The 19,148-nt window shown below is 43.6% G+C and overlaps 1 protein-coding gene across 1 annotated transcript in view; it reads left to right on the plus strand.

Annotated features, from left to right (window-relative positions):
- MAML2 (mastermind like transcriptional coactivator 2) overlaps positions 1 to 19,148 on the plus strand; it is a 346,273-nt gene that overhangs the window by 2,584 nt on the left and 324,541 nt on the right. The window lies entirely within an intron of this gene.

A 19,148-nucleotide genomic window follows, 5' to 3' on the forward strand; every position in this document is an offset into this window, starting at 1 on the left:
TGGTGACAGGACATCAAACCTGAAAGTTCTGACTGAAGTTTCTGGCTGGCAGTTCTTCCTCAGAGGCACAGACACACCCCATCCCAGAGGGAGTATCCCTTGAATCATTGGTTCTCAGTGCCAGTCCTGGTCAGGTGACCGCCTGCCATGCACCGGCTTCCCCTGGATTTGCCAGGCCAGTGGCCTCTGGGTAGAAGGTGGAACCCTGCCCCGCAGCCCTGCAGGCCACCTCCATTTCTGAGGTCTGTGGGGCCCTTGATCTTCTGTGTCTGCTCGCAGCACCGCTCCGGCTTGCCTAAGCCAGCCCTAATGAAAGTTAGCAACAGGAAATAGCCATATGAGACTAAAAGTACTCCAAAAGCCTGAAGGAGAGGAGGACAGTGCGTCCAACTCCTTTTCCAAAGGAGCTTGAAAAGGAGCTCTGGAGAGCGGACCCCCTCTCCCCACCCCAGCCAGGCCTATAGGATGCTTCTTTGTGGCTCCCCCTTATATCTAGCCAGGGCGTGTGGTGAAGGTTCTAGAAGTTCTGGGAAAGCTAGGTTAGTGGTCATCTGCCCCACCACACACACGTTTTGCTTGGGTTGCCTAGAACTGCAACTTCCTGGCATGAGCTCCAGAGGAAAAATAACTAGTAACAGTTGAACTACCCAGTGTTTGCTGTCTCATCCTTGAATGCAGTTGACCTGTGGCGTCCTGTTAGAGCTTCAAGGACTAGTTTCCCTTCCCTACCACCTGTTCCATCCCCACCACTCCTTGGAATTCCCTAGGAGAGCAGTGGGAGTTTGTTTTGTGAAAGGGAGGTGCTGAGGTGAATGGCAGAGGGGGTAGGGGGTGGGGAAATCACTCAAAGGGAGAGAAGAATGAGGTTTGTATGTATGTGTGTGTGGCACTGGCATCTGCAGCCAGAAGCATCTAAATGCCTTGATTGTCCCTAGTAAATTTATAATCTGTCTGCAAGTCTCCCAATAATACCGCTTTGTGTACTTCGCAGTCTCCCGGTAAGTGTTTCTGGAGATGACACAGGGGACGAGGCGCTCAGCCTTTTTCAGTGGAGAAGACCGATATCTGTCTGGGGTGCCCAAACTGGAGGTGGCCCTCGTATCTCGGCCTCTGCCGGGAAGGTGGCATGTCTGCTTATGGCCGTTTTTGATTTTTTTTTTCTCCACGGTGGAAGTAGAATGAGGCTGGCTCTTTTGGGGGTGGGGCGGGAGAGGGGGGACTTTGGGATGCAGAATGAAACCAGCCAACCTCAATGGTTATTGTAACTTTACGATAGCACTCTCCATGCAGGGAGGAAGTGAGAGGAGGGGGTCCTGCCTTTCCGGACGGAAGGCTTACTGCTGCAGAAGCCAGAGGCGGCTGTTGTACCACTCCTGTTCTGAGAGAGAGTCTGATTCTTCCCTTCTAACCACCAGCCACCTCCTGAAACATTGCCTTGGAGGAGACCCCTCTCCGAGCTCGGGGATGAGGAGAGGTGCCCTGTGAGTTAGGACTAAAAAGAACAGTTTCTTTCTGATGGTTGCTTTCCATTGAAAACGTGTGGTTTTGCAAAGGTTGATCCACCACCCCCTTTTTGGTTATTGGAAATTCCCTTCTCCATTTTAGCTTCTAAATTTGGAGCTTTGTTACTCAGCATGGTACTCAGAGATGGTGATGCAAGTACTGTATGAACCCGATAACATTGTGTTTGAAGGGAGGCCTGGGCCCTGGGAACTGATTCATCCCTGCACATTAGATCGGCAGGTCCCACCTCACATGGGCGCCTCTTATTTTCAGAGACACTATTAATTTGAAGGGGGACTTTGCGCAGAATGAGTGGCAGAGTTCTTTCTTAATTTTACTTCTGTGTGCATGACCAGATTTACTTCTGTCTGGGTGTGTTGAAGGTTTAAGAGTTAATCCATAAGCCATAAGTGGCCATAAAGGTCCTTTCGTGGGGAGAGAGAGAAAATATTGGTCATCTAAAACCAAATATGCACTGAATCCTCAGATGGAATCTCTGTATGCTGCGTATTTGCCAGTACAATGCCTAGTGTGAAGTCAGTAATACTGGAACGTGGATGGCAGGGGAACTTCTGGTCTGTGGGATTGCATCGACCTGAGGGCTGTTGTGCTGCAAGAAATATATAAAGTCTGAGTTTTTTCAATAGCCCAAGTTTCCCGAACAATGCAATAACCTCCAAGCCAGTGCTAATGCTCTCCACATTGACAGCCTAATTCTACAGCCCTTACTCACCCAATTTCTTCGTTTAGCTCAAGTGCAAGTTCAGGGGAAGCCCCATTGCTGCAGAGACTGCAGGAACAGGGCCTTTCAGAGGGCCTGGATTATAGGGCTTTGAGCAGATCTGCATTTCTAACCACTTGGAGCAGGCTTTAGGCACTGAATCATTTTCTGGTGAAGTACGTTTGAATCTTTGAATGAACTGTGAGACTGATTAATTGCTGGTCCAATACAGTAAGGTTTAGAGCTTCTGCGGTTCGTTATTAATCTTTCCCTATTGCCTGAGACAAGCTCTTTTTTTCTGTTGCATAGATTGTGTTGCTAGGATGGATAGATAAGCAAAGTCATCTTTGGCTTTAGAGATTATCTTTCTCTAACGTAGTGTGGAGGAAAGAAAGCAGATCAGACAGGGAGTCTGCCTCCCCGATTCTGAGCCTGCTTGATCACTAACCAGATGGGTGACCTAGGACAAGTTACTTAGCAGTCATCTGTAAAACAGAGAGAACAATATTGCTGTCCTAGTGTGTTGAGAGAAGCAAATGAATGTGTGTTTCTGAACAGGCGTTGGGAAAAAATAAAGCACTACAGAAATGCAAGACATTATTACTAGTATTGCTAATAATAAACTACTAAGCAACGAATCATAATACCGGTTTTTCCAGGGATTAAAAGGATACTTAAGCTTTCAGTTGTCTGTTTTAAATGGTGAAATAGCTTTTATTGTAAATAGAGGGATTGGTATTTCAAATTTAGCGCTGCCAAGATAAGACTGAGTTATCAGTGTGCTTAAGTGTTCCTGAAGGTGCCAGGAAATCTTAGTTAAAACGTGCTGTGTTGTGAAAGTGGTTGGGGTCCTTGCACGCATGTCTTTTATGGGCCCTGCCAGGACCAGAGCAGCTTGGGAAAGGTGTGTCCACCGGAGCGTCTAAGGAATATTAGAAAAGTCATTTGCACAAATGGCATGAGAAAGTTAAATATTTTGTCAACAATAGTCTAAAATGTTAATTGTTAGCTTAAGAAAGTCAGACAAGTTAAATCATTGCCAGAGTTCCCTGGTTATTTTTAACTGATAATAATCAAGTTTCCAATTGACAGTTCACAGTCTGAGAGGTGTAAGTGGGGGGGTTTGAGAACAGAAACAGTTCATTGGCCAGATCTGGGTGTCTCCAGCTGTCTCCATGATAAATATCCTTCCCAGGACAGTGATAGGAGTGTTTACATTATTTATATATGCAGCCATCATTTCCTTAAGAACTGACCTATTTTTGTTCTGTTTTCCAGAACAAAGTAATAAAGGGAGAGTTCTTATCTCTCCAGGATTTTCCTACTACTTCTTTCAAGTAAATATAATTATAAGATCTCACAAAGGCAAAAGAGTTCAAGTGGAGAGAGAAGTTGGTACAATCCTTTATCAAAAATGGACAGAAAGCTTGCTTTGACAGCGAGGGCTGTTATGTCAAGAAAGACGCCTTGCTTGTTTGGGTCAGTGTTTGTTTACAGAAGACATCTGTGTTCTTTGAAATAATGTCCTTGTTAGGTGATGTTTTTCAAACTTTAGAGTTCTAAACCTTCTAGTTTAATGTTGTGTGGCTTCCCTCTGCTTGTAAACCTTTTGTAAGTTACTGAGACAAACATGGGTTTTCAGATGTTCTAAGATGTAATAATTAAATATGACTAAAAGAGCAGCTATGATTAGCTGTTCTTGTTTTTAATTGTTGTTGTGTGTGTTTGTTTTTAGTGCTGCTATTTAGTCTCAAAAAGCCTGGATGGAAATTTTAAAGAATCATCCGTTCTGCCGTGCATGGCAACGAAGCTATCCCAAGTGGATTCTGCTACTTCCTTGTTCTTTAATTCAGGCCCTTATATATGTTCATAGGCTGGATCATGTTTAATGTAAACAATTCCAAATTCTTTCTTCTGCATTTTCATGCTAATTTCCCCTCACACTCTAATCAGGCTCTGTGGGGGAATAGGGAGAAATATGGGTAAAGACATAGTCCCTGCTTGCTTACCAGTCCACTGGGCAAATCAAGACCACGCTGGTAAAGGAACGGTACAAGAACGAAGTCGGTGGAATGGACCAAAACTGATGTCAAAAATCAGAAGGAAAAAGGACTTAGTACTCATTGAGCCGTAGAATGTACCAGGCACTTTTATATTTTATATAATGCCTTAAAAAAACAAACAAACAAAAAACACACTGGCGAGTAAGCAACACTTGCCCCACTTCACGAATAAGGAAACCAAGTCTTAGAGCAATAGTAAATGGGAGAATTTAGCGCACAGATTTTATATTTTGACCTGTATCCAGATCTACTTCACACCTACTAGCTGGATGAGCTTGTGGAAATGACTGTATTCTTCTTGGCCATCAGTATCTTCATCTGGAAAACAAAGCTAGTGCTCTTTACCAGAACATCCCGCACAGTGCCCGACATACAGGAGGTGCTCAAAATGGGAGGACTGCTAGGGGTTGGTAGGAGAGAGCTTCAGACCTGGGCCGGGGAGAGCCTTTGTGCGGGTGGGCAGCAGGGCCTGGGGGGAGGGAGCGTGGGGAAATGTGGGACGGGGTCGCCGAGGGCGGATGGGTCTCCAGGTCAGGTGTGGGACGGAGTGGAGCCTGGCTGACGGCGTTGGGTGTAAGTAGTGAGAGGGACAGGTGAGCTTGATCCCATTGCTGGCGGGGCTGAAACTCTGGCAAGAGTACGTCAGTAGCCCAGGAAAATGGTAGAGCAAGGAAGGCTCTGAGAAATCAGCATCTGTGAAGCAATAATAATCCTTCATACACTTGAAGACAAGTATTACACTTCCCCTCCGGCAGCCTCTTCTCAGAGCACATTGCCTAAGTGTTCTGTATTACCTATCTTCAAGTCCCTGGAGCTGCTTAATGCCTTGCTATTTACACACTTCCCTTCTTCCCGGTGAGTTATATACAGCATGACATGGCCTTTGGCATGGAAAGGAGACGGTTTTAAAACACGCTCGCTAGACACAGAAGAGAAACTAAAAGAAGCTGAACCAAAGACATGCACCTTTCTTCCCAGGCTCCCCAGGCCTTCCAGGGCAAGTAAGAATTGCCCTGGGGGAAAAGCATCTTCTCTTGACGTGTAAACTTCCCATCCCAATGAATGTGTTTGCCTGTTTATGAACTTGGTAAAACTCATTTCATTAAAATTTTAAAAAAATTGTGAGCAGAAACTTATGAGGGGCTGTGATTCCAGATGCTGTTTGAGATTCGCTCGCTTGCTTTTTAATGCAGATGTGTTCCATAGCTTTCAACTTGCCCTAAGCTTCAGTGGGGTCCCATTTTCCCGTTTGGTCCAAGTTCACATGGCACAGGGAAAGTTCCCTATGGAGAAGATGGCAGAGGAGAAAAGCCAACACTTTCTGGTCGAAGGTATGATGATGTCGGGGTGCTGACCACAGTGAATGGCTGCCTGTTTCGACCTTTCCAACTTGTATCTAAGGGGCAGATGTGAAAGACTCAGAGCTGTTCAATTTCCCTAGAGAGGGGTTGAGAAGAGATGTCCACCCGTTCTCCACTAGTCTTAAAAGAAGGCCAGAGAGTTGGGCCCTACCCAATTGCTGAAGGAATGGCTATGAAAATGGGCAAATAACAGTGTGTACGCGCGCTGCGATCTCCATAGGTTTTAATGACTTTAGCAAAGGTCCCAAAATTTTACACCAAGGTTGTGGACATGGGTGCTTTACAGAGTTTGGAAATTAGCTATTAATTCAGTAAAGAATTATTGTGCAGTAATTCTATGCCATGAAAGTTCATGTATCCATGGTGAGCAATTTGATATAGACTTTGCCCTCTTAGTATTTACGGCTAGGAGGGGTGTGGATCGGGTTGGAAATAGAGGTGTGAAAGTTGGCTTAAGGGGACAGGGTGGCATAGCAGTTAAGGGGGGTGGGTGAGACTACCTGGTTTCCGAACACAACTTTACCACTTCATAGCTGTGTCTTCTTGGTTAAGTTAATTGAACTCTCCTGCCTCAGTTTCCTCAGCTGGAAAATGGAGTGATAGTAATAGAACTAGTCCAGGTTGTTGATTAAATGAGGTAATTGCCTGCCACCTAGTAGAGGCTCAGTACAATTTAGCTGTTGTTACTGTGAAAGGTGACCTGCCTGAGTCAGATTCATGTTTTTTTCCGGCTTAGGATTCCATCTTCAGTATGTGTGTGAGAGGTTTCATGGGGCATGGCTTTTCTTTTCTTTTCTTTCTTTCTTTTTTTTTTTTTAAAGATTTTATTTATTTATTTGACAGACAGAGATCACAAGTAGGCAGAGAGGCAGGCAGAGAGAAAGGAAAAAGCAGGCTCCCCGTTGGGCAGAGAGCCTGATGTGGGACTCGATCCCAGAGCCCTGGGATCATGACCTGAGCCGAAGGCAGAGGCATTAAACCACTGAGCCACCCAGGCGTCCTTGGGTTTTCTTTTTAATATCTATTAAAATGGTTAGTGATGGATCCCGTATTATCCAGTTTCCCCAAATTGTCTAATATGGAGATATCATCTGGGATAGATTCACTTTTTCCCTGGCGTGGGTTTAATAGCGTTCTTCTTGAGAACAGGATCAATGAATAGCCCTTCCATTCCTGGGATTCTAGGACCTCTGATCTAGAACTTGACTAGAGTGTTTATTTGACTTCTGGAATAGAGGCTGGCTTTCCATTCAGTTGCCTAACAAGTTGTGGGTAAGTGAGAAACAAACTGTTTATCGAGAGTTTGGAATCATTAAAACTGATTAGTCCGAATTTACCCACTTAGCTGAATTATTAATTTAGACTGCTGAATAATTCTTAAGTGAATCTGGTCACAGAGTCACAAAGAGTTAGAAGTTCCCTCCTGTGGAGATTTCAAATTATCCTTTTGAAAGTCAGATCCCTGGCTCAAGTCACTAAGGAATCAGTTAACTCACTGTAACCGCAAATGAACAGCAACAGGAGTTTGTCCTCTTCCCACCCCTGACCTGGGGCATGTGGAAAATTTCACGCCATCGGTGTGGTTCTTAGCTTAGAATCTCTTCCTTGCTCAGTATCACCTAAAACTTGATGCCATAAGAAATGTGAGGAAAAGGTTGCCAAGGCTTCAAGTTTTACTGAGGATGATTCTTAATCAAAAGCATGATGTTTCTCAAGAAGGGACAGGATAAGACTAGGAATAGTCTCGTTGGGTAGATGATGTTTGGGCAGGGATGGATTTATTGGTTCTAACTCAGCAAAGAATGTAGTCAAAATTTTTTTTGTTAGTGTGTTTATTCCCCATCATTTCCACTTAATCCCCCTCTTCCTCTTGAAGTGAAATGTTCTTAGGAAACGTAGAGTCAACCTTGTGTTGGGTTTGTTTTGTTTCATATTGTTTTAACAGTGTTCTTGCTTCCTTAGTCGTCATGGCAGTTCATATGTTGATAGAGAATCATTAACATTGTCGTTTTAAAAATGTTCTTCTGTCAGAAATGTGGCTGCGTTTTATTTGTGGACTTTTCCCAGCAACACTGATAACTGTCGCCCACATGCAGCCCGACATCTTGAACTCCTCATCGCGCGACAAAGTTCTCTTCAGGTGGCTCAGATGGATTTGAATGGAAAGTTAATCACGCTCCTGGGTTTGGTTTTGTTTGTATTGGTTTTTTCCTTTTCAGAAAATTTACTTCAGGCAGAAGTTTGCTACAACTTCTAATAACTTACCAGGAGACTTTCAGATAGCAGTATAATCTCTTAACGCCATGGTAACCAGAGTGCAAAGACGTGGCTTAATTGAATACAGTATGTACCTGTACCGTGTCTTTGGAATGATGATTGCCATTCTTAAACGAATGTGCACTGCTCATTTCTGGAGCTCTCTGGGGTCTCAATTACATAAAAAATGAAAGCATTCCCTGGCTAAGTAGCTGAGAAACGAAGTTTTTTTGTTGATGTTTTTGTTCACCTCAGTGGACCAACCGGCTAAGGCTTGCACATTTGACTGCCACAATGCACCATGTAACTTCAGACAGCAAAAGCATGTGCTAGTGGTATTGTCCCATTTGGTTGTTTCACAGTGTCGAAAAAGTCCAAAGTACAGACAGAAGAGTCAACTGGAAAGAGCACCGATCCTAGCTGACAGAAACAACAGGCAGAGGCTGCAGTTGAGTGAAGTTTGCGCCCAAGTCCTGTAGCCACTGCACCAAAGAGAGCTTCCTTTTCTCGCTTAGATTCTTTGTATGTGGATCTGTTTGCAGGCTCAGTCCCCCAGAGAGAGATTCTGAAGTGTCTTTGTGCTAAATTAAACATTAGTTTTCTCCTTGGGAACTTGATCTTCCAGAGACGAGGCAACAATATCTTTCTGAGAGAGCTCCCAGCTAAACATTTCCCTCAGGAAGAGACCAGCTCCGGAGCCTTTTCACCTCCACTGTCTACTTAGCTGGTGTGAGTGTGTGTTGCATAGGAATTGTTATGGCTAACCAGGTCTAGAAGCCCATGGAGGAAGGACTTGTACTCTAATCCTTGGTAGAATGCTGAGGGACCCACGCTGGTTTGACATATAATAAATGGAAATGGTCAGAGCACCCCCCAGATCATGGAAGATTTTAACCAACCACAGGAAGGGGTAATTCCTTTGCTCATTGCCTCCCAAATTCTGTACCCACAGCAATGAAAGGGAGTATGTTACATACAAGCAATGTCATTTCTAGTCATCTCTCATCTCCATCCTGCCCAGCCCCCAAGAGGGTTAGTTCATACTGATCTGAAAATAGGACACTATTCTATCAATTTATAGTGTAGCCTAAGCCCTTAGAGAGAAAACACACCAAATTCTTTACTCACAGATGAAAAAAATTAAAGCCCATTTAAAAGGGTAGTAGAGGCTGGACTAGAACCCAAGTTTTCTATTCCAGGTTATAAAGAGTTGTCCTTTTATTAAGGACTTTTTAAAAAAGAATATTTATTTATTTAAAAGTGGTTTTTTTTTTTTTTTTTTTTTTTGGTCAGAGAGAGCACAAGCAGGGGGAGTGGCAGACAGAAGGAGAAACAGGCTCCCCGCTGAGCAAGGAGCCCCATGTGGGACTAGATCATAGGACCCTGGGATCAGGACCTGAGTCGAAGGCAGACGTTTAACCAACAGAGCCACGCAGGCATCCCAAGACTGATTTAATTTTTTAAGAGAGAGGGAGAGCGTGCATGGTGGGGCTCGATTTCACCACCCTGAGACCACTACCCTGAGATCACAACTTGAGCTGAAACCAAGAGTTAGACACCTAACCAGCTGTGCCACCCAGGTATCTCTTATCAAGGACTTTTATAAGTCTGTAAAAACAACAGGGGCAATTTGGGAATTTTTATTAACATTTCTGTAGTAGAAGGAGCAAGAACCTACTAGATTATCTTTTAAATGATCACAGTGATTCCATCCCACATGCCCCTTTATATTGTGACTTTACCACTCCTCCCATTCAAAAACGAGATGCTATCACCCCTGCCCCACCCGCTTGAATCTTGAATGGTCTTGTGGTTTGTTTTAACTAGTAGTATATGACAGAAATGATGTTGTGCTATTTGTGAGGATGGCCTTTTTTTTTTTTTTTTAAAGATTTATTTATTTGATAGAGATCACAAGTAGGCGAAGGGGCAGGGAGAGAGAGTGAGAGGGAAGCAGGCTCCCTGCTGAGCAGAGAGCCTGACGAGGGACTCGATCCCAGGACGCCGAAGGCAGAGGCTTAACCCGCTGAGCCACCCAGGTGCCCGGGGATGGCCTTTAAGAAGCCCTCCTTTTTTTTTTTTTTCTTTTTTTAAAAGATTTTATTTATTTATTTGTCAGAGAAAGAGCTACAGAGAGAGAGACTGAGCACAAGCAGGGGGAGCGGCAGGCATGGGGAGAAGCGGGCTCCCCACTAAGCAAGGACCCCAATGCAAGACTTGATGCCAAGACTCTGGGATCATGACCTGACCTGAAGGCAGACACTTAACCAGCTGAGGTACCCAGGTGTCCCAAAAGGCCCTCCTTGCCTTAACATTTGTTGAGAGGGAACATCTTATATTAAGTGTTCTTACCACAAGTAATAGTAAAAATAATGAGAGCAGGAGAAAACATCGGAAAGTGATTGGCATGGTTATGGCCTTGCCAGTGGTGAGCGTTTCACAGATGTACACTTAACCCCAGACTTACAGAGCTGTGTATATTAAATACGTGCAGCTTTCTAGATGCCAGTCATACCTCAGTAAAGTGGTTAAGAAAAAGAAGCTTTTTGGAGCCCTGAGACCGCCATATAAAGGAGCTGGTGTAGCCAGCTGGAGGCGGAGTGTCCACACGCAGAGTGGACCAGTACCGGCTGCCAACACAAGGGTGAAGCCATCTCAGGCCAGCCCGTCCTCCAGCTCTGTGCAGACAGACGAGTGAGTGAGCCCGGGGGAAATCGGCAGAGGAACCATCCAGCTAACCTCGAGAATCACGGGAAACATCGCACTGTGGTTTGCAGCCACGAAGTTTTGGGGGTGCTTGGTTACTTAGCAAAGGTAAGGGAATCGGAGCTGGGAAGCCTTAGCGGTGACGACCGCTCCAACTCTTTAAATGCATGCCCCCCAGCACTGGTCACTTAACCTCTCTGAGACTCATTTTCTGCTTTTCATGGTGGTAGGAATGGTGCCAGAACTTGTGAGGATTAAATGAGATAATATGCGGGAGCAGCTAGCGTGTGGTCTGGCCCATGGTGGAGCCTCCCAAACATTCATTTCCTTGCTTGCTCCTTTGTCCCTTCTCACTGGGTTCTAATTTGATCCCCCCTGCTTTTGTCATCCTTGTCACTCTCACTTCATGTGCATCAACATTCTTAGAGGCTCCCCTAGCTCGCCATTCCTCCCAACAGCAATTTATTTTTTCCCTCCTGGATGATGGCCTGGTGCTGTCATTCCTCCTAACTACCAAATTTCCAGCATTCTTGTTACGCTCCAGGGAACACATCTGCCTTCGGTAGTCTCCCCCTAAAATAGAAAAGGGTTAACCTCATAAAGATGTCACTCCCCCTTGTACTGCTATGCTGCCCTTGGGAGAGTCAAACAGCATAGCAAATATAGATGGGCAATGTAATTGCATTCGATCTTCTAGGTCACAGAAGACTTTGCTAGCTACAAACAGCATGCGGGGGAGAAAGTAAACATATTCTGTCTTGAAGAACACTGCTTCTGAATTCATCTTTTCTTTTTCTTTCTTTTTTGTAGCACATTATTCTAAGTCCCTCATCTTTCTCGCCTCACACTTCCCCAAAAGTGAATAGACAAAGAGGACATGATACAGGGACACTGTATTCTACATACTATACTGACCCGTAATAGGGTAAGAGAGTCCTGGCCTAGGAATTGGATGTTGAAGGCCTAGTGATACTAACTAGTCCAGCAACTTAGTCAAGTCCTTTTAGCTCCTTGGTAGTAGTTTCCTTCTTGGAAAAACATTAAGGGCACCTGGTGAGTGGCTTGGATCACGCCAGAGGCCCCTCTTTGGGTGGATACACGTTGAATAAGTTCCCTGCTACTTCACTTTTCCTTTTCGCATTTCAGTCTCTCCTTTAAATGTATCTGTTAGAAAGAACTGAAAGAAGGAAAGGTGACAAGGTAGGGAGGGTGTTTGGCTTTTTAAAGGAAATACTGGTGAGGAGGTTCTGAAGTAATCTTGGGAGCAAGGTCCAGCTGTGGCAAAGGCCGAGTGCACAGCCCTAAGAATTGCTTAACCCTCTTCCTGGGAGTCATGAACGAATCACTGCATCGCTGACCTTGTTTGCTGGAGCTTAGGGTTCCAGTATGAAAAACACAGTTGTGGGCCTGGCGTTTGATTCATTGCATTTATTTTTAGAGGAAGTACTGTTTTTGTTTGCCTAGATTATCCTAGCCACACTTGGGGCATTTCTGTGGGTAAAGAAGTTTCCCGAATGAGTACCCCTGTGAAATAATTCATGAAATATAAAATGTGAAATGTAAAGGAAAAGACAGTCTTATGGAGCCTGCTTTCCTCAGGAATTGACTAGTCTGTCTGTCTCTCTCACACACGCAATTGGAAAGTGCAGATTAATGGATGGGATTTTATACGTGTCATCACTTCATTTTAAAAATATGTTTCTGCTTTAAAGAGGAACTACAAAAGAGAGTCACTGAGAAATTGGTCTGGGAGAGGGGGATTCAATCCACTGCCTCTTCCTTTCTTTTTTTTTTTTTTCCCCTTCTTATCACTAAAACCCTAAGCAGAGAGTGTAATCACCTATTTCCCAAGGCAGCCCTAAGCCCTTAAAACTCAGATCTGTTTGGGGATTTAATAGAACTGGGAAAAAGGAATGCTTAGGATCTGCTCCAGACAAATCAACAAAGGAAAATTTACCCAACCGCATATTAAATCTAGAGGATTTCTTTGATAGCACCATTCCCTCCCTCCCTGTCTCTTGATTTGGTTAGAGAACAGCTCTGTAAATTGCATCTTTATGATTCCTAGAATCTTTGGGGTCTGTGGATCCCATCTGAGGCTCTTGGACAGTACAGTGCATTTTCTTTCACAAAACAAGATGTAACTAGAAGGAAGCCAAAAGGGTCATTTGGTTGTGGCTGTCATCTCATTTTTGTTTCCAAGGGTAGACACACTCAGCTTCTTTGTCTGTTAGTTAGAGCCTTAGAGATGATGACTTTTTTCTAGTAACTTTTAAACTCCTTAGCTTTTCTTCTAAGGTTTTGTTTTTGTTTTTTTTAGATGAAAATGTCTTGGTATTATGCTATGCAACATTGCTTTTTCTTTTTAAAATTGCTAAGATAAAGGAAGTCAAGCTGTCTTTTTTCCAATAGATTGAGTCTTACTTTTGCTTGGGGAATATACCCCAGATCCTCACCACACACATGCCTGCACACACGCCATCCCTACACACACACACACACACACACACACACCCTTTTTCACCATAATTATTTTTAGTATATGTGGACACAAATTGGTTATGTAGGTGACTTATCAAGAAAATGGAATGAAGAAATACGTTAAAAAGTATGGGAAAGAAGATCAGTTTTTATTTATTTATAAATATCTAAAAGTGTATTTATAAGTTTTAAAGGAAGTTGCTCCAAAAGACAAGAGAATGCCAGATTGTAGGAACTAGGAAAGAGAACATGGTATCACCGTGGTAAGTAGTAGAATGACAAGGCACCTCCATTCTGGTCCAAGTTTTACTGCTAACTAACAGCATGACCTTGTGGCCCATCACCCCTCCTTTGCTGCTTAGTTTCCCTATTTGCAATCGCAAAATGTTGGATTCCACAGCACTTTGCTAGGCTGGACTGTTCTTGTCATCCAGGGTTCAGCCCAAATATCACCTGCTTAGAGAGACCTCAGGGCTGGTTATCCTAACACACACACGATTGATTTCTTTCTCTCTCCTCCTCCCCTCTCACTACGGAGGTGTTGTCTTCCTAACTCTTATCACTACCTGAATTTATGTCACTTACTTGTTTGCTGGTGTGCTTCCTATCTCTCGCCACAGAAAGTAAGCTCAGTGAGATCAGAAAGCTAGTCAGTCTTGTTCACTACATGTGTCCTAGCCCTTAGTAATTCCTGGAGCATTTTGGATCCCCAGTAAATATTTATTGAATGAATGGTCAGATCAATGGCTTTGAAACTAGAGATGTCTTTCTTTCTTTCTTTCTTTCTTTTTTAAGATTTTATTTATTTATTTGAGAGAAAGAGAGAGCAAACATGAGTGGGGTGACAGGCAGAAGGAGAAGCAGGCCCTCCACTGAGCAGGGAGCCCAATGTGGCGCTCGATCCTGGGGCTCTGGAATCTTGACAGGAGCCACAAGCAGATGCTTAACTGACTGAGCCACCCACGGACCCAAACTAGAGATGTCTTGTGAGTCTTTCAGGAATGGAGGTACGAAAGAGAGAACGAAGAACATGTGGTGGGCCTCAGTAGTCCCCACCTCCTGTTTGATTATGCATCTCATACTTATAAAACACCAAGTTTTTAATCACAATGAAGTGTGAGTGTGTGTGTGTGTGTGTGTGTATCTAAAAGTGTATTTATAAGTATAGGTATAGATAGGCTTTAATGTGGTTAAAAACATGGTACCAGTGCTACAGTCATTTGAAAGACACAGGAGTGTGATGATCATTTTAGATTTTTCCCAGATTGAAATTCCAAAGCCCAGCATCTCCTCAGTAGAAAACATTGGTACGAGGGCAAGGACGATGGAGTAGAAGTTACATATACTGAGTGACCCCTATATGCTGGGTCTTGCGTTAGTCCCTTGCGCCACACAGGAGAGACAAAGTTCTTATTTGATGGAGTTCACATTTTAATGGCGGGTGGGGGAGGACAGAGCATCAAACAAACAAAGGAATGAGATAAATTTTACTAGTGATACAGTACACAGCTCTTTGTGCCTTCAAGCGGTTGATTGGAGATTGATTTGGATTAATGAAACGGAAGCAAATCTGGGAAACACTTCAGGAAGTAGAAAGTGATAAGCATAAATAAACAGCTACCCTCAGAATAGGAGATGGGCTCCTTTGCCAGTGCCTGGACAGCTGCCTGCGCCGTGGTCTGCCCTGGCCGGGCGGGGCGCTGCGTTGGCCAGTCTGTGCACAGTGCGACTCCCGATGCTCTTTAAGGAGGAAGGTGGTCCCGTCAGCGTCGTCTGTGCCTTAGAGCTGTTGTGATCATTCCGTTAGGAGTCACTGAGATTTGAAAATTCAAGACAAATTCTGGAAAGGTGCCCTTTGAGAAGAAGAAGAACATGGCCCCTCCTTAGCAATGGCAAACAAATAGGAAATTAGCATCAGAACCAAAAGGAGGTAGAGGCATAGTAGGTTCTCAGGGGGCAGTTCAAAGCAGTAACTGGTATTTGCAGTTGTTATAATACCCTCTTACATGTACACAACCCATATTGCCCGCACAGAAATCCTATGTTATAAATAAGGCAAGTGTATGGGGCGCCTGGGGGGTTCAATCAGGTAAGTGCCCGATTCTTGCTTTCGGCTCAGGTCATGATCTCAGCGTCCTGAGAGGGAGCCCCCTGTTGGGCTCAGTGCTGGGTGGGGAGCCTGCTTAGGGTTCTCTCTCTTCCTCTCCCTCTGCCCCTCCTCCCCTCAAAAAACATAAATAAGGCAAATGTAGCTTTATTTATTTATTTTTACTTTTTTAAAGATTTTATTTATTTGACGAGGAGAAACATAGCGAGAGAGAGAGCACAAGCAGAGGAGTGGGAGAGGGAGAAGCAGGCTTCCCGCTGATCAGGGAGCCCAATGTGGGGCTCAATCCCAGGACCCTGGGATCATGACCTGAGCAGAAGTCACTTGTTTAATGACTGAGCCACCCAGGTGCCCCCAAATGTAGCTTTTTAAAATTTTACATATGGGAAACAGACTCGGAGAAGTTGAGGGATACTAATAATATCTTACTTTTGAATAACAAATTTGCAGTTTGCAAAGTATGGACACACACATCATCTCAGTTTGTTCTCTGGAGTATAATTATGCCCATTTTAGAGACCGATAACAGACTCACACTGGCCTCCACTAACTCCAGTAGTGAGCAGAGATGTACCCTCCTGACCCCCGGGCCTCTCTGTGCAGGGTGCACAGCTGGCAAAGTTGAGGAGCTGAGTCCCAAATACATCACTGAATTTGCATCTAAGATGAGCTTCCAGAAGCATACCCACACAGGATTTGAAGCAATGACTCTCCTAGAAAGAATGTCAATCATGAACGGAATGAGGATGTCAGGCACCCAGGGCACATCAAGTCCAGAATAAGGGAAGCTGGAAAAAGGGAGTCTTTTTTCTTTTTCTTTTTAAAAATTTATTAATTTCTAAGAATGAATACAAGGCAAGGTATGAAAGCTTTTTTAATTTGTGAAAGCCCACACTTTGCTCCCCATATTTCTTGGGGATCTAGTGAGCCAACTCACAGGTCTGGGGAGAGAGGCCTACAAGGTTGTTATGAATAGAAACTTGACCTGGAATCAAAGAAGCAGATTTGTCTGTGTGACTGAGATTGGTCTAAGTTTTTCTCAGTGTTCTTGCTTATTTTGGAATGGATATCTAAGATGGAACTTAAGGCAGAGACCTGCTGCTCTTGCTGAAAAGTGATTTTTGAATCCATTCAGATCCAAGCTGAATCTGTTTTTCATGCTGATGGGTGTTTTCTCATTACCTGGAGAAAATGCGGGCGTTCATTTTTGATGGGATTTTGTTTCAGAGTTGAATATACCTTATTTATCTTTGTAGTTCTGGGGCCTACAACAATGCCAGATACCTCATAAGTAAATGTGTGCTGAAATTAAACTGTGGTGAGCCTGAATTTTTAAAGGACTCCAGTCCTTTCTCTTTCTGTGATTAAATGTCCCATACACCTGATGTGAGACACTGATCTCCAAGAGACCATTTTGGTTCGGTGTTTGTTTTGTTTTGTTTTTAAATCACAGTCATTAAGTGTTTGACATGTCAGGCACTCTTCTAAGTGTTTTTAGAATATGAACTCAAGTGTCCTCATAATCACACGATGAAGTAGGTCCAATCTTATTTCCATTTGACAGATGAGAAAAGCACATGACCAGGTCACTCAGCCACGAGTGGTGGAGTCAGGATTTGAAAAAACAGTGGGATGCCACTACTTGTGTGTTTAGTATGATTTCCTACTGCATCTAGGAGAAGGTCACTACACAGGTAATATCAGACTCCAGCTCACGCATGACCCAGGCCTGCAATTTGGAAGCCCAAGTGCAACAAGACATTGGAAAGTCAGTAGTGATTAGAGCTAACTCACTGTCTGAAATGCAGATGAAATTGAGAATGAATGCCTAAGGGCTGCAGATGACTCTTTGAGACCATTCCCAACCTCCTGGGAGGTTCAAGAGGTAGAACACACATGAACATGTAGGGTTTGTGAGTAACAAGTAAGTTTTGACTTGCATGCTAGGGGAGGTTGATAGTAACCACCTGGAGGGCTGTGAGGAGGGTTCTGAGGTGATATCCAAGCTTGGTGAGAAGAGGGACATGGTGGTTCATTATTGCTATCTGCTGTGGGCAGAGAGAAGGCAACATGGCTGACAAGTCCCTAGAATTTATTCTTCAGGCCCAGGAATCCAAATCTGGGGAAATCTTGAATAAGATTCCCAATAAGATGTTAACTCTTTCCATAGAGGAGAAAGTCAATATCTGATGATACCATTTTATAAAGTTAGGTTTAAATAGGTTACATAAGTTGTAGCTTTGGTTGTAAGTACCTTGAAGATTGGTTTGTTCCTTGAAGACATTACAACCTGTGTTCTCTCTCAGAGCTCAGAGAAGGTGACTGAATTTTTTTTTCTTTTTTCTTTCTTTTTTTTTTTTTTTTAGTATTTTATAAAGTGTAGTGCAAACTCAGCTTCATTCCCTCCCTATCTTGCAATAATATTGCCCCTAAGCCAATTCTGGAGAAATCATTACTTACGATCAGTATTCTAAGGGAAGTCCATTTTTGGTAGAAGCAGAGACAGAAACAGGGTAGAAATGGGAAAATGATGCCCCAGACGTGAGATCACCAGAACTTTCTTTTGGGAATCAAATTCTGTGGTAGCTGCCTTTGAGTAAAAAGAAAAAAAAAAAAAAAAGGTATTGAGGTATGATGTCCTAGCCCCATTCTAGGTACCAGAATAGAGTAGTGAATAAGGCAAGTTCTGAGCTCTCTTGGGAAATACTTTCTTATCAATAGATTCTTTTTACCCTAGAAGGTCAGTAATACAGCATCTCCAGTATGTCAGTTCTCTGAATTAAATGCAAATTTTTGTGTGACGGCATATATGCGTGTTCAGTGTGGACAAATTCCATAGTTTGTCAGGTTCTCCAAACACTCAAGGGCCGAAGAACCCGATGGTGAGGTTTGTGGTGGCGTGAGGAAGAATCCACTGAAACTAGCCCCAATGTAATTCTTCATTCCACACAGAGCCGCTAGTTGTAGGAGATCCAAGTATTTCCTTTCTTTGTATATCCGTTCATTCAGATTTCGGGAATCTGAAGAGAAAGCACACGTAGCTCTCTTCATGCCTAACATATTTCTTTCACCTTGGACTTCTGTTACCTATTTTGTTAGCTGCCTAAGCATTTTCCTCTTTTCTCAAAGGCAAGCGGTCTTGGAGCAGCAGCTGAACTCTTTTTGTTCTGTTTTGCACTTTAGTTTCGAGCCCAGTCCAGCGATATGTTACTTTGCTTTTCAGTGACCTCCCACCATTTTGAGGCTTCCTCCCCTCCCACCTTGACCTCAAACTCCAAATTTATGTCTCCCGTATCATTGTGGGGAACCTCTTGGTGAAAAGGATAAAGCTGAATTGGAGCTCCGTCTCGGGGATTTTCATAGTAACACTGAGTCTTTATTATTAGCTGGGCACTCCAGGCTGCTAGAGTTCATATTTTGGCAGTGGACCATCAAACACCCTATTTTTAAGAGCCTTTAACTTAGTTGTAAACATGTGCTGGGACTGGGGCTCACTTTCTTTACTCATATTTACCAAGAACAGTTTAACTGTTGAAAAGTTGTTATTAAAAAAAAAAGCTCAGACTTCAGGACTATTTTTCCACTCATCTAACTCAAAACTATGCATGATCTAAAAAAAGAAAATTTGGCATTTAGTTGCTTCATTTGATGGTCCAGTCATACTGGTAATTTGAGGGGGAGAAGAAATGGAACCGCTAGGTCATTTTACTCTGACAGATGCCCATCAAACACGCATGGAGGGCACGATGGCGGCTACAGTTGTTTCCACGATTGACCACAACAGCTCAAAGAAAAGCAGCCCAGTATGCTGAGGAAATTGTTTATGCCCTGAAAGTCTTCTATGTTTATAATAAAAGTGTTCTATAGACACATCTCCTGAGCACACTACATTTTGGAGACTTTCCTAGTTCCAGCAGGAGAATATAAATAATAACCCAAACTCTCACTGG

This window comes from Neovison vison, chromosome 7 (assembly GCF_020171115.1).
Source record: "Neovison vison isolate M4711 chromosome 7, ASM_NN_V1, whole genome shotgun sequence".
Taxonomy (NCBI): Eukaryota; Metazoa; Chordata; class Mammalia; order Carnivora; family Mustelidae; genus Neogale; species Neogale vison.